Consider the following 12,028-nt stretch of genomic DNA (forward strand, 5'->3'; position numbering starts at 1 on the left):
GTAATGGCGCTCCTTGCACAAGAGCTCTCCGCCCAAGCTGGCCTCGTCTCCATTGCTGTGGGATGTCAGGGGCGACAGACGAGGCTCTCTCAAAGCCAGCAACTACGGAGAAACCCGTAGTTTTACCAAGGGAGGACCTCTTTTGGATACTCAGCTGGTTGGGATTGGAGAAGAGGGGAGAAAGAAACAGGACTCTCTTGCAAAGCTGATGCCCAGTGTCTTTAATGAGAAAATGAAAGGAAAACGGAAGAGACGAGAGCTTAAGCAATGCATGTTGGAGGCTGAGTAAAGCTCAGAGAAGTGCTGCCATCTGAAGGAAAACCTCCACGCCAGGGATGCTTCTTTTCCAGTTCCCCTTCAAGGCTCTGGCAATCATGTACCACCTAGACCCATTGCTACGGAAGGAAGGAGGAGGTAGTTCATGGGGAGCATAAGGTGAAGCAGAGCTAGAGGGGGAAAGGGAGAGGCTTCCTTGGGCAGAGACGGAAGGCCAGCGCGGGCCCCTTCCTCCAGGCGGAGCGGTGGGAGCTCGGCTCCCCTGCAGACCATGGCCGCGCTCTCAGGGCTGGCTCCAGGGCTTTCCTCGAGGCTCCTGGCGCTCGACCACGGGCAGGCAATCCACGGGCTTCAGCATAAGAGGTTGCCCCGTCCCAGAGGCCCGCAGAGCCCACGGCCCAGACCGGACCACCCAAAGCCCCCCAGCCCCAGGGAGCCCCCAGAAGCAATGGGCACACTGCCAGCGCTGAGAGAGCTCCCCACGGCAGCCGACGCGGTGGATCCCACGGCTGTGCTCTGAGGGAAGGAGCTGAGGATTGGGCCCGGCAGCGTCACCGTCACTGGCGAGGGCTGGATCGCAACGCTGGAGTCGGCGCAACGGATGACGCACGGCTCGTTGCAGCTGTTGGCGAGCGGGGTTGGGCCGCAGGTGGCTGGCAGGCACGGGCTGTAGCACGACATGTCTCGCGGAGGGGGGCGACCCTGCAAGACCGGGAGGGAGCAGAGGGCATTAGCTGTCGGGCCCTTTCAGACGCCCAGCTTGGCTCTTCTCAGAACAAACAGGGTCAGATCTCCCAGGACAGTGCCCTTCCGTGCCAAGAGCGACCAAGGCGGGTCGCTGCAGTGTGGATGGGGGAGGAAGCACCTGGTGACCGGTTAGATGGTACTGGTGGTCCAGGCTCAGACTTCAGCAGAGCCACTGCTACAAAAGAGCCCAACTGACTCGCTGTCGGAAGGGAACAAAGCCTTCCCTCTTCCCTCACCAACTCACCTCCCAGAAGAGGGAAGCGCAGTGTATTTTCAAGCCTGGACCACGTATCACAAGGACCACGCACCGAAGGGAAGCCGTCCCCCTGACAGGAATCCTACCAGCAGGAAGAGAAGGAGTGAGTTCAGACTTACCAAGTTCACCGTGGAGAGCAAGGGAAGAGATGTGGATGGAAGGGCCTGGAGTGGCACAGGCTTTTTATATGGTGAGCCAGCGCCTCAGGAGACCTGGAACACACCTTCTTTGTGAAGCACGTTAACAAACAGCAATTTGAGGCTTGCAAAGCACAGCCAAGAGATGAAGGGCTTGTCTCTTTCATCTGAAAGGTCTGGCTTGCATTTCCCTATTGGGTGAGAGCACAGTGAGGCATTAGATGCTGGCTCCTCAAAGCAACGGTCATTTGAGGTCCCATGCCAGTTCCCAGGAAAGGGTTTCAGTAGCTCCAGGCCCTGCGTGTGGGTTGTGCACATCCTTGCTGGGCAACGTGACTACCACTCTCAGTCAGGCCTGATGGCGGCCACTCACGTGGGTCTCCTGTTGAAGGGCTGAGGCTGACCCTGAGAAACACAAGGCCCCGCAGGGCCATGGAAGGGCTCAGCAATCAGCTGAGACCCGGCTGGATGCCTGCCCAGCCGAGGGACACGGAAAGGAGGGGACTCAGGTCCCCAGAGGTGGTTGGAAGGTGAAGGCCAAAGAAGGACCCTCTGTGAGATGGAGAGAAGCGCCACTGTGCGAAAGGATTGGGGGCACTGGCACCATTCCTAGAGGGGGACAGGTAGCTCTGCGGTGGCCTCAAAACAAAGGAAAAAAGGGGAAGAAAAAAAAAAAGGTCTTGCTCTATGGAAATCTGTCAGTTCTCACTCTCAAAGCTCTCATTCTCAAAGTGGGTAGTCAGCACCAAGGGTGCAAGGTCAAAGTGGCTGAGGAGTAAACTCATAGGCATTTGACTGAGGGTGCTTTTCACTTTCGGTTGCCTTGCCAGCCCTGGGAAGGACATGTCCTCTTGTGGCTGCACTTCAAAGCAGAAGGCATCTTGCGGAGCAAGGATGGGCCTGTGCTGTCCGCTTCCTGCCCTCAGGTGTTACCACACGCCTGCTGAGGCAGGTGGATGCATGTGCCCTCTCCCGCTGCCTCAGCTTTGCTCAGGCGCAGCAAACACCAGGCTCCTCATGCGGTAGAGGAATGCCTCCCTGCCCTTCCCGCATCAGCAGCAGGGCAGGATGGCAGGCCAAGGAGGAGAGCAGCCCAGCAATGGTGCTCGCTGCCTGCTGTAGCGGAGCTGTGACGGGCTGTGTCATGCTCCTGTCTGGTGGCAAAGGAGGCTACGTGAGGAGCAGAGTGTCTGTCCTGGCGTCTGCTCCTCTTTGCACGTCCTCTCAATTGCCAGAAGGGAGAGCAGAGAGGGAGGAGCAGCAAGGCTGCACTCAACTTCTCTCCTTACCAGCCGCGGCCTTTGGCATTTGCTGGTGCACATCAGTAGTTGGAGCGCTCATCCATTAGCGCACCGGCCAGGAACAGAGCAGCCATAGGGCAGGTCATCCCCTTTGGGGAGTTTCCCTCGGGGCTGGTACCTGCTAGCAGCTTCCCCCGCGGAGACTGCTGCGGGCAACCCGTGCCTCTTCTGCGGGGCTGGGCCACGTCTCAAAGGGCCACGTCTCGGGGCTCTGGGGGCTGGAAGAGATAGGCAGCCACTTCCCTGCCCTGCAGTTGAGGACACGCTGGGGCTCAAGTGCCTCGCAAGTTCCTCACAGAGCGTCAGAGCCTTTCAGGAGGGAGCGTCACTGGCTGCTTTGTCAGGGCACTTCCAGTTCCACCTGGAAAAGAGGCACGGGTGGCTGCCTCCCACCCTGGCGCCATACTGATTCCTGGGACCTGTTTCTGCCTGTACGGAGTGAGCACGTTTCTGCTGTGAGCTGTGGCACCGGGTCGACCGTCCCAGCAGGACGGCCCAAGAGCCCCAGAGCATGGCCCTGCTGGAAACGACGGCAGAAGTGAGACAGAGCCATCAGTCCTTTGCAGGAGAAGACAACATCCCCCTTCCAAGACCCATCTTCCCAAGCAGCACGGGCAGTCAGCGGCTTTTTCCAGGCAGCTCTCAGGGCTGGTGACATGTGCCTGCCCTTTGAGCTCCCAGCCAGACCTTTCCAGACCGGCACAGTCTCCGCTATGTCTCGTAGGGTAGCAGGCAGCACCGTCTGGTGCCACTCAGTGGCTGCAGCCTCAGGCCGGTGGTCTGTCACACCGGTCTGTCAAAAAAGCAGGCTGCCCAGGCCCTGGACACATAGGGCCGGCAACTTTCCTCCATTTGGTCTGTGCGCCAGAAACGTCCCGGAGTGGGAACGTCCGGGCACGTCCGTGCTGTCCTCCTTTGGCTGCTGTTTCACCAAGGAGCATGACAGGGTTTCAAGGAGTCACCAAGCGGTTGGGCAAGACGCTAACAGCCATGACCACACTGTACAAAAAGCTGCATTTCTGCAGGAATGCGGACATGAGGTTGCGCCTAGGGTCCTCTGCACGTCTGAATCCATTTCCCCCAGAGCCCCTGATGCCAGTGCATGGATGATTCGCACCGAGGAGGAGCTGAGGTCTCTCATAGTGCCTCAGCACTTTTTGGTGACTCACAGGCGACTCCGAGGTGGTCTGCTGGTGCCACCTTGCAATTAAAGGGCCCTGAATGTGCCAATCCGTCCCTGAGGCAGGGAAAACAAGCCAGACCCTCTGGGTCGGTGACCTGAACAAGCCACCCGGCAATGATGCAAAGATGAGTGTTGTTTGGGAGGACTGCGCCGAAGCCAACAGGTCCACTTGGTGATGGCTCGCTTTCAGGCATGAGTCAGCAGGCTCCTTCATCGCTCTCCAGGGCCATGTGGAGCCGTTGCTTCTCCTCAGGAGAGTAAGGAGTAAAGTCCTGGCAGGCAAGGCAAGGGCTGTGCAGTTCCCAAAGAAAACACTCTGGCCTTTCCTGACTGCAGACAACAGCTGAACTGCTGGGCTCCCTTTGCATGGCTGGAAAGTGTGTGCATCACCGAGGCCCGAGGGGAGCAGAGATCTGCCACCGAGTAGCCTCATCCACTCCAGCAATGGCCTCAGTGTCCCCATCCCTACGCACAACGGGGTTTCTCCCCAGACCGCAGGAGGGCCTTGTTTGACCATCACCTTCCAATCACCCCGGGGATCTGAGTCTCCTCCGTTCTCAGTCCCTCGGCAGAACGGCCATCCTGCAGAGGCTTGGCTGGGCTCTGAGCAACTCCATAGTCTGCAGGCACTGGTGTTGCTCAGGGTCGGCCTCAGCCCGCCAAAGAGAGACCCTTCCGAGTGGCCTTCAGGCGTGCTCCACAGGCAAAGTCCTAAGTAAGTAAGTGGCGGCCATGTTCCCCACGAAGGGCAGGACACGCACAACACCTACGCGTGGCCTGAATCTGCGGCAAGGCTTCACCAGCAACTGGAAGGAGACCTCAAGCGAGCGTTGGTCTGGGGAAGAAACATAATGGCTCTCAACAAAATCACTGCAGCGCTACCCAGGATGAAAAGGGAGCCAAGCATTTCAGGCAAAGGAGGCATGTCTTTCATCTACCAGCAGGGCTCTGAGAAGCCAGAATTGCTGTTTCTCAACATGCTTCATGTTTGTGTCATTTTTCAGCTCCCCTGGGGCTCTGGGCCGCAGCATAAAAGTGTGCCCAACTCCCAGCTCCTCTATCCTCTCCTCGTGCCTTCCTCTGCTCTGTGAAGTTGGTAAGTCTCCGTTCATTTTGCCTCTTGTCTCCTCGGGTGGCAGGACACTTTTTGTGGAGAGGGCTGCACGCGTTTTGCCTCCCTTGTCCTCGGTGAATGGCCTAGGACGTGAAAGAGGGCATTGGTTGGTTTCCTTGCCAGCCGTCGTTCTTTCCAAGGCTCAGGACGTACGGCCAGCACTCTCTAACCAACGGCCGGGCACTTCCTCCACCACCCGCAGTTCAGCAATGCTCCTTTTGCATTATTGGCATGACGAGGAGCTTCCTCAGGAGCGTTAGTCCCACCATAGACGTCTTCTTCCGTAGTGGCTGCTGTCTTCAGGAGCCCTGTTGCGTTTTACTCAGACGTGTCCCCTCCTGAGAGAAGTGGGTGAGAGGAGCCCGACCTGACAAGAGCAGGGTTCAACCCGCCTGCAAAACCTGGCATCCATTTCCTCATACCGGGAGGGGGCTTACTGAGGACTCTCTCTGGGGCGCCTTCCCTGCCAAGCCTTCAAGGCTGAGCAGAAGGATTGTTGTGAAATAACCTCGCAGCCTGCAGACGTACCCTTGGTAATGGAGCAACCGGAGGTAGCAGAGTGCCTCCGTGGGGCAGGCATGCCTGGGAGCGGCAAGGCCGGCTGAGGTACAGGCTGCGAAGGAGCTTCACTTGGACAGGGGGAGCTTCCTTGCGTTTGGACGGACCTCGCGGATCACCCTTCAATTACAAACAAATGCCCACGGCAGGCCCACCAAAATGCCCAGAAACCCCCTCTCTGCACACACCGGAGGTCCATCACCTGTTGGGCCGTGCCACTGCTTCCCCCTTTGAGAACGTTTACCAAGTGGGACCCTGCGTTTCATGGGGGCGTTGCAAGTAAGTCTGGCCAGGTTAGCCAGGTCCCTCTGGGTGAGACATCCCAGGCGGGTGCGAGAAGAGGTCTTCAGCTACGGCAGGGTGTGACCAGGCAGCGGGGAGGTGAAGGCGGTGGAGAGGAGGGTGCATGCATTGTGGTGTTCTGCCAAAAGCACAGCAGGGCACCATTGCGGGCCCTCCTGCTGGGCACAGCTTTCTTGACTCGTGCCCCATCCCAAATCTACCTCTGCTGAGCTCCCAGGCCCTGTTTGTTCTGAGAAGAGCCAAGGTGGGCGTCTGAAAGGGCCCGACAGCTAATGCCCTCTGCTCCCTCCCGGTCTTGCAGGGTCGCCCCCCTCCGCGAGACATGTCGTGCTACAGCCCGTGCCTGCCAGCCACCTGTGGCCCAACCCCGCTCGCCAACAGCTGCAACGAGCCGTGCGTCATCCGTTGCGCCGACTCCAGCGTTGCGATCCAGCCCTCGCCAGTGACGGTGACGCTGCCGGGCCCAATCCTCAGCTCCTTCCCTCAGAGCACAGCCGTGGGATCCACCGCGTCGGCTGCCGTGGGGAGCTCTCTCAGCGCTGGCAGTGTGCCCATTGCTTCTGGGGGCTCCCTGGGGCTGGGGGGCTTTGGGTGGTCCGGTCTGGGCCGTGGGCTCTGCGGGCCTCTGGGACGGGGCAACCTCTTATGCTGAAGCCCGTGGATTGCCTGCCCGTGGTCGAGCGCCAGGAGCCTCGAGGAAAGCCCTGGAGCCAGCCCTGAGAGCGCGGCCATGGTCTGCAGGGGAGCCGAGCTCCCACCGCTCCGCCTGGAGGAAGGGGCCCGCGCTGGCCTTCCGTCTCTGCCCAAGGAAGCCTCTCTCTTTCCCCCTCTAGCTCTGCTTCACCTTATGCTCCCCATGAACTACCTCCTCCTTCCTTCCGTAGCAATGGGTCTAGGTGGTACATGATTGCCAGAGCCTTGAAGGGGAACTGGAAAAGAAGCATCCCTGGCGTGGAGGTTTTCCTTCAGATGGCAGCACTTCTCTGAGCTTTACTCAGCCTCCAACATGCATTGCTTAAGCTCTCGTCTCTTCCGTTTTCCTTTCATTTTCTCATTAAAGACACTGGGCATCAGCTTTGCAAGAGAGTCCTGTTTCATTCTCCCCTCTTCTCCAATCCCAACCAGCTGAGTATCCAAAAGAGGTCCTCCCTTGGTAAAACTACGGGTTTCTCCGTAGTTGCTGGCTTTGAGAGCGCCTCGTCTGTCGCCCCTGACATCCCACAGCAATGGAGACGAGGCCAGTTTGGGCGGAGAGCTCTTGTGCAAGGAGCGCCATTACTCGTCGGTGCACCTCAAAAGCCACAGAACAAAGTCCGAAGGAAGCCGGACTATTCATAGAATCATAGAAAGGCCCCCATTGGTAGGGACCTGAAAAGATCACCTGGTCCAGCCTTTTGTGGGAAAGGGAGCCTAGATGAGATTATCTAGCACCCTGCCCAATCGCATCTTGAAAACCTCCGGTCATGGGGACTCTTCCACGTCCCTGGGGGGGTTGTGGCAGAGAATGATTGTTCTCACTGTAAAAAATGTCTTTCTTGTGTCAAGGTGAAACCTCTCCCGCTTGCTCCCTGTCCTCTCCATGTGGCTCTTTGTGAAGGGAGAGTCTCCGTCCTCTTTGTAGTGGCCTTTGAGTACTGGGAAACTGTGATGAGTGCAGGGGAAGAGCACCACAGGACAGCACGAGGCTCAGTATGGGCTGTTTTGGGGGAGGAAGCAGAGGTGGGGGAAGGGAGGGTTCAGGGTGGTCCTGGGAGGAAGAAAGGTGAGAAAACTAGAGGGAAGATGGGATAACATGGCTGTCACTCAAGAACTGGTTGCTGGTGAGGATGCTTGCCTGGCCGCGCCCGGCTTCTGGTCAGTGCAGCCTGTCCTGTCTTCCCCTTAAGTTCTATTCCTACCTATTTTCCCTGGCGAGGGGCTCTCTATTCTGTGTGCATGTGTGCGTATGGAAGCCGAGGGGCCAGCAACTGGAGTCAAACCACAGGTCGCTGTGGTTCCTGCGTCGGCGGTGCCAGTCACTGGAGTGGGAGCAGAGGTCATTGGGACTGTTTGTCTGGGGTGCCGGCACCTGGACAGACCAGGGTGAGTGGAAATAATGTGCCAGCAAGTGGAGTGTGTGAGGGTATGCAAGTCAGCGTGTGATTGCTCTTGAGTATCGAGCCAGATGACGCAGCGAGTGGGTAAAGCGGCTTGGGAGCCACGTATGGGCGCGTGCCTCTAAGGGTGAGGTCACAGAAGGAGTTGGCTACAGGAGGCACCAGAGGGTCCTGGCCAACTGCCAGAGACACCATAGGGCCTGCTTGTGTCTGTGTGCGAGTCTCTAGGGGCGAGAGAACCGGAGGAGCTGGCTACCAGAAGGACCGGGGTGTCCGGGCCAACTGGAGCCAGGGACCAGGCACAGGGTAGACGGGGTGTCTCAGCCCAGCCGACGGAGGGATCCGCACTGTACATATGTGTAATAGTTTCCCCCTCACCGACCTTCATCGTGATCAGCCAGAAAGGGGACCTGGACGAGGCCGTCAGCGCCCTTTGTTGAGTGCTGAGTGCTTCTGCCTGGGTTGATCAGTGTGGTCGGCCACACCTGGCAGTGCAAGAGGCAAGGGGCACAAATTAAAACACATGAAATTCCCATTGCAAGGCAAGAAACCACTTTCTTACCTTGAGGGGGTCAACCAGTGGACCAGGTTGCCCAGAGAGGTCGTGGAGTCTCCGTCCTTGGAGATACTCAAAACCCAACCGGACTATGGCCTAAGCAACCAGCTCAAGTTGACCCTGCTGGAGCAGTTGGCTCGGAGTAAAGGATCTCAGGAGGTCCCTTCCAACCCCAACGATTCTGAGATTCTGGGAACAGATAAGAGCAATGTCTCCCATAACAAAATTTCTCACTTGAAATGTTCTGTGACAGCAGGTGGTTTACGCGTAGTTTGTTTTTCGTTCCCGTGGCTGCTTGAGCCTTGCTGCAGGCAAGGTAAACAACACCCACTGCTCTTCCCTCCTCCACCAAGCTAGTCACCTCACTGTGGAAGGGTACCAACCAGCTTGGTTAAGCGTGACTTCTCCTTCGTAAATCCATGCTTACTACTCCCAGCCACCTTCCTGGGCTACCTATGTTTGGAAACGACTTCCAGGGTGTTTTGCTCTATCATCTTCCCAGGGATTGAGGAGAGGCTGACCGTCCTGTGAGGTCCCTGGATCTTCCTTCTTTCCCTTCTTGTTCCTCTTGCCTATGTGGAGACAGAAGAGGTTGCGGTGTGTCCTCAGCCACTTCAAAACCTTGCAAGTTCTTCTCAGGCAACTCTCGTCTCAAAACAAGGGCTTACTTGGGGGCACACATCAAGCTGCTCACACTCAGAAACTCTGACCATTGTTGGGCTGACCGACGAGGATGGGATTCGAACCCACGCGTGCAGAGCACAATGGATTAGCAGTCCATCGCCTTCACCACTCGGCCACCTCGTCAGCATGCTGCCACTCCTGCCGCTGCCGCTGCCACTGCTCCTGCTGCTGCTCCTGCCGCTGCTGCCACTGCCGCTGCCACTGCTCCTGCTCCTGCTGCTCCTGCTCCTGTTCCTGCTCCAGCTCCAGCTCCAGCTCCTGCTCCCGACGCCTACACCTTTTTATACTGTTTGACACGGGAGAGAAGGAGCCAGCCTCCAGCTTTTGCCTTTTGGGACTGGTCCGCTCTCCCGGCAGCTGGGCTGAGCTCTGGGGACCTTTGGGAAACAGGTCTCAGCCTTCACGTCAGAAACTGGCTGAACAGCAGAGCCCCACGCTCCTTCCTGGGAAGCAACACGGGAGAGTGACCCTGGAGTGGCTCAGCGCCTCCAAAGGACTTGAGCCTGACTTTGAGATTAATTTGTCACCAGCCACGTTCCCCTCACATTCTGGAAGGATACGACCAGCTCATACGGACCGGAGTCACTCACACTTGACTGGTGGACTTTTCACCAGGACAGAGCCTCAGGCTTGGCCGTGGCGTCTCTGTGCTGTTCCCCCTGGTGCTCACCCAGGATCTCATCCCGGGCTGCTTCTCTCCCAGCACAGCTAACAGTGAGGAATGCAGAGGGAGCCGAGGGGCACCAGCCCCACTGCACACAACTCCTCTTTTTACCTGCCAGAGCTCTCCACTGCACTGGAGAGTTGAAACCACTGCACTGGTCCCCTGAGCCCAGACCTCTCTGTGCCTTGAAGGTCAGACCTTGAGCTGGGGGAAATGGTGCAGAGGCCAGGCTTGCTGCCCCTGGTGGATAACAGAAAGGTGGGTATGGCATTGCGCACCGTGGGATGGACACCGATGGCAGGGCCCTGGGAGCCTCTCTTTCTCCTCCACCTGGTTAATTCCTGTCCTGGACAAAGGGGAGCAGTGCACAGCCTTGGGGGCTGGGACCAGAACCACTTGCGCCCTGGTCACTCCGAGTAGTTTCTCCAGCCCCAGGCCACCCCATGGGCCTGTAATTGCGGAGACATGTGAACAAGGTGGACTGGCAGATTCAGGATTGCCTGCGGGGCAGGAGCCCACGGCAGGAGGGGGGACCGGCCTGGGAAATGCAATGCCCTGCCGAGCTCCTTCCCCAAACTCGTTGTGGATATGAAAAATTCCTGGGATTCACTTTCTGGGTTCTTAAGAAAGACTTTCCTAACAAGGTAGCCAGGGCCGTCATTGGCTCTCATTAATCCAGCAGTCTGTTGAGTCCCTGCTGTAATCAATGCAGCACAGGGACATTCAACAGAAAATTCGGGCTTCCTTTGGACTTTGTTCTGTGGCTTTTGAGGTGCGCCGACGAGTAATGGCGCTCCTTGCACAAGAGCTCTCCGCCCAAACTGGCCTCGTCTCCATTGCTGTGGGATGTCAGGGGTGACAGACGAGGCTCTCTCAAAGCCAGCAACTACGGAGAAACCCGTAGTTTTACCAAGGGAGGACCTCTTTTGGATACTCAGCTGGTTGGGATTGGAGAAGAGGGGAGAATGAAACAGGACTCTCTTGCAAAGCTGATGCCCAGTGTCTTTAATGAGAAAATGAAAGGAAAACGGAAGAGACGAGAGCTTAAGCAATGCATGTTGGAGGCTGAGTAAAGCTCAGAGAAGTGCTGCCATCTGAAGGAAAACCTCCACGCCAGGGATGCTTCTTTTCCAGTTCCCCTTCAAGGCTCTGGCAATCATGTACCACCTAGACCCATTGCTACGGAAGGAAGGAGGAGGTAGTTCATGGGGAGCATAAGGTGAAGCAGAGCTAGAGGGGGAAAGAGAGAGGCTTCCTTGGGCAGAGACGGAAGGCCAGCGCGGGCCCCTTCCTCCAGGCGGAGCGGTGGGAGCTCGGCTCCCCTGCAGACCATGGCCGCGCTCTCAGGGCTGGCTCCAGGGCTTTCCTCGAGGCTCCTGGCGCTCGACCACGGGCAGGCAATCCACGGGCTTCAGCATAAGAGGTTGCCCCGTCCCAGAGGCCCGCAGAGCCCACGGCCCAGACCGGACCACCCAAAGCCCCCCAGCCCCAGGGAGCCCCCAGAAGCAATGGGCACACTGCCAGCGCTGAGAGAGCTCCCCACGGCAGCCGACGCGGTGGATCCCACGGCTGTGCTCTGAGGGAAGGAGCTGAGGATTGGGCCCGGCAGCGTCACCGTCACTGGCGAGGGCTGGATCGCAACGCTGGAGTCGGCGCAACGGATGACGCACGGCTCGTTGCAGCTGTTGGCGAGCGGGGTTGGGCCGCAGGTGGCTGGCAGGCACGGGCTGTAGCACGACATGTCTCGCGGAGGGGGGCGACCCTGCAAGACCGGGAGGGAGCAGAGGGCATTAGCTGTCGGGCCCTTTCAGACGCCCAGCTTGGCTCTTCTCAGAACAAACAGGGCCTGGGAGCTCAGCAGAGATAGATTTGGGATGAGGCAGGAGTCAAGAAAGCTGTGCCCAGCAGGAAGGCCCGCAATGGTGCCCTGCTGTGCTTTTGGCAGAACACCACAATGCATGCACCCTCCTCTCCGCCACCTTCACCTCCCCGCTGCCTGGTCACACCCTGCCGTAGCTGAAGACCTCTTCTCGCACCCGCCTGGGATGTCTCACCTAGAGGGACCTGGCTAACCTGGCCAGACTTACTTGCAACGCCCCCATGAAACGCAGGGTCCCACTTGGTAAACGTTCTCAAAGGGGGAAGCAGTGGCA

The 12,028-nt window shown here is 58.2% G+C and overlaps 1 non-coding gene across 1 annotated transcript; it reads right to left on the reverse strand.

The window, feature by feature from the left end:
- Positions 1-9,252: 9,252 nt before the first annotated feature.
- TRNAS-GCU (transfer RNA serine (anticodon GCU)) lies at positions 9,253-9,334 on the reverse strand. The gene has a single exon. It is a non-coding gene; the product is annotated as a tRNA-Ser (tRNA).
- Between the last annotated feature and the right edge of the window lie 2,694 nt (positions 9,335-12,028).

Source organism: Gymnogyps californianus, chromosome 19, assembly GCF_018139145.2.
Source record: "Gymnogyps californianus isolate 813 chromosome 19, ASM1813914v2, whole genome shotgun sequence".
Lineage (NCBI taxonomy): Eukaryota > Metazoa > Chordata > Aves > Accipitriformes > Cathartidae > Gymnogyps > Gymnogyps californianus.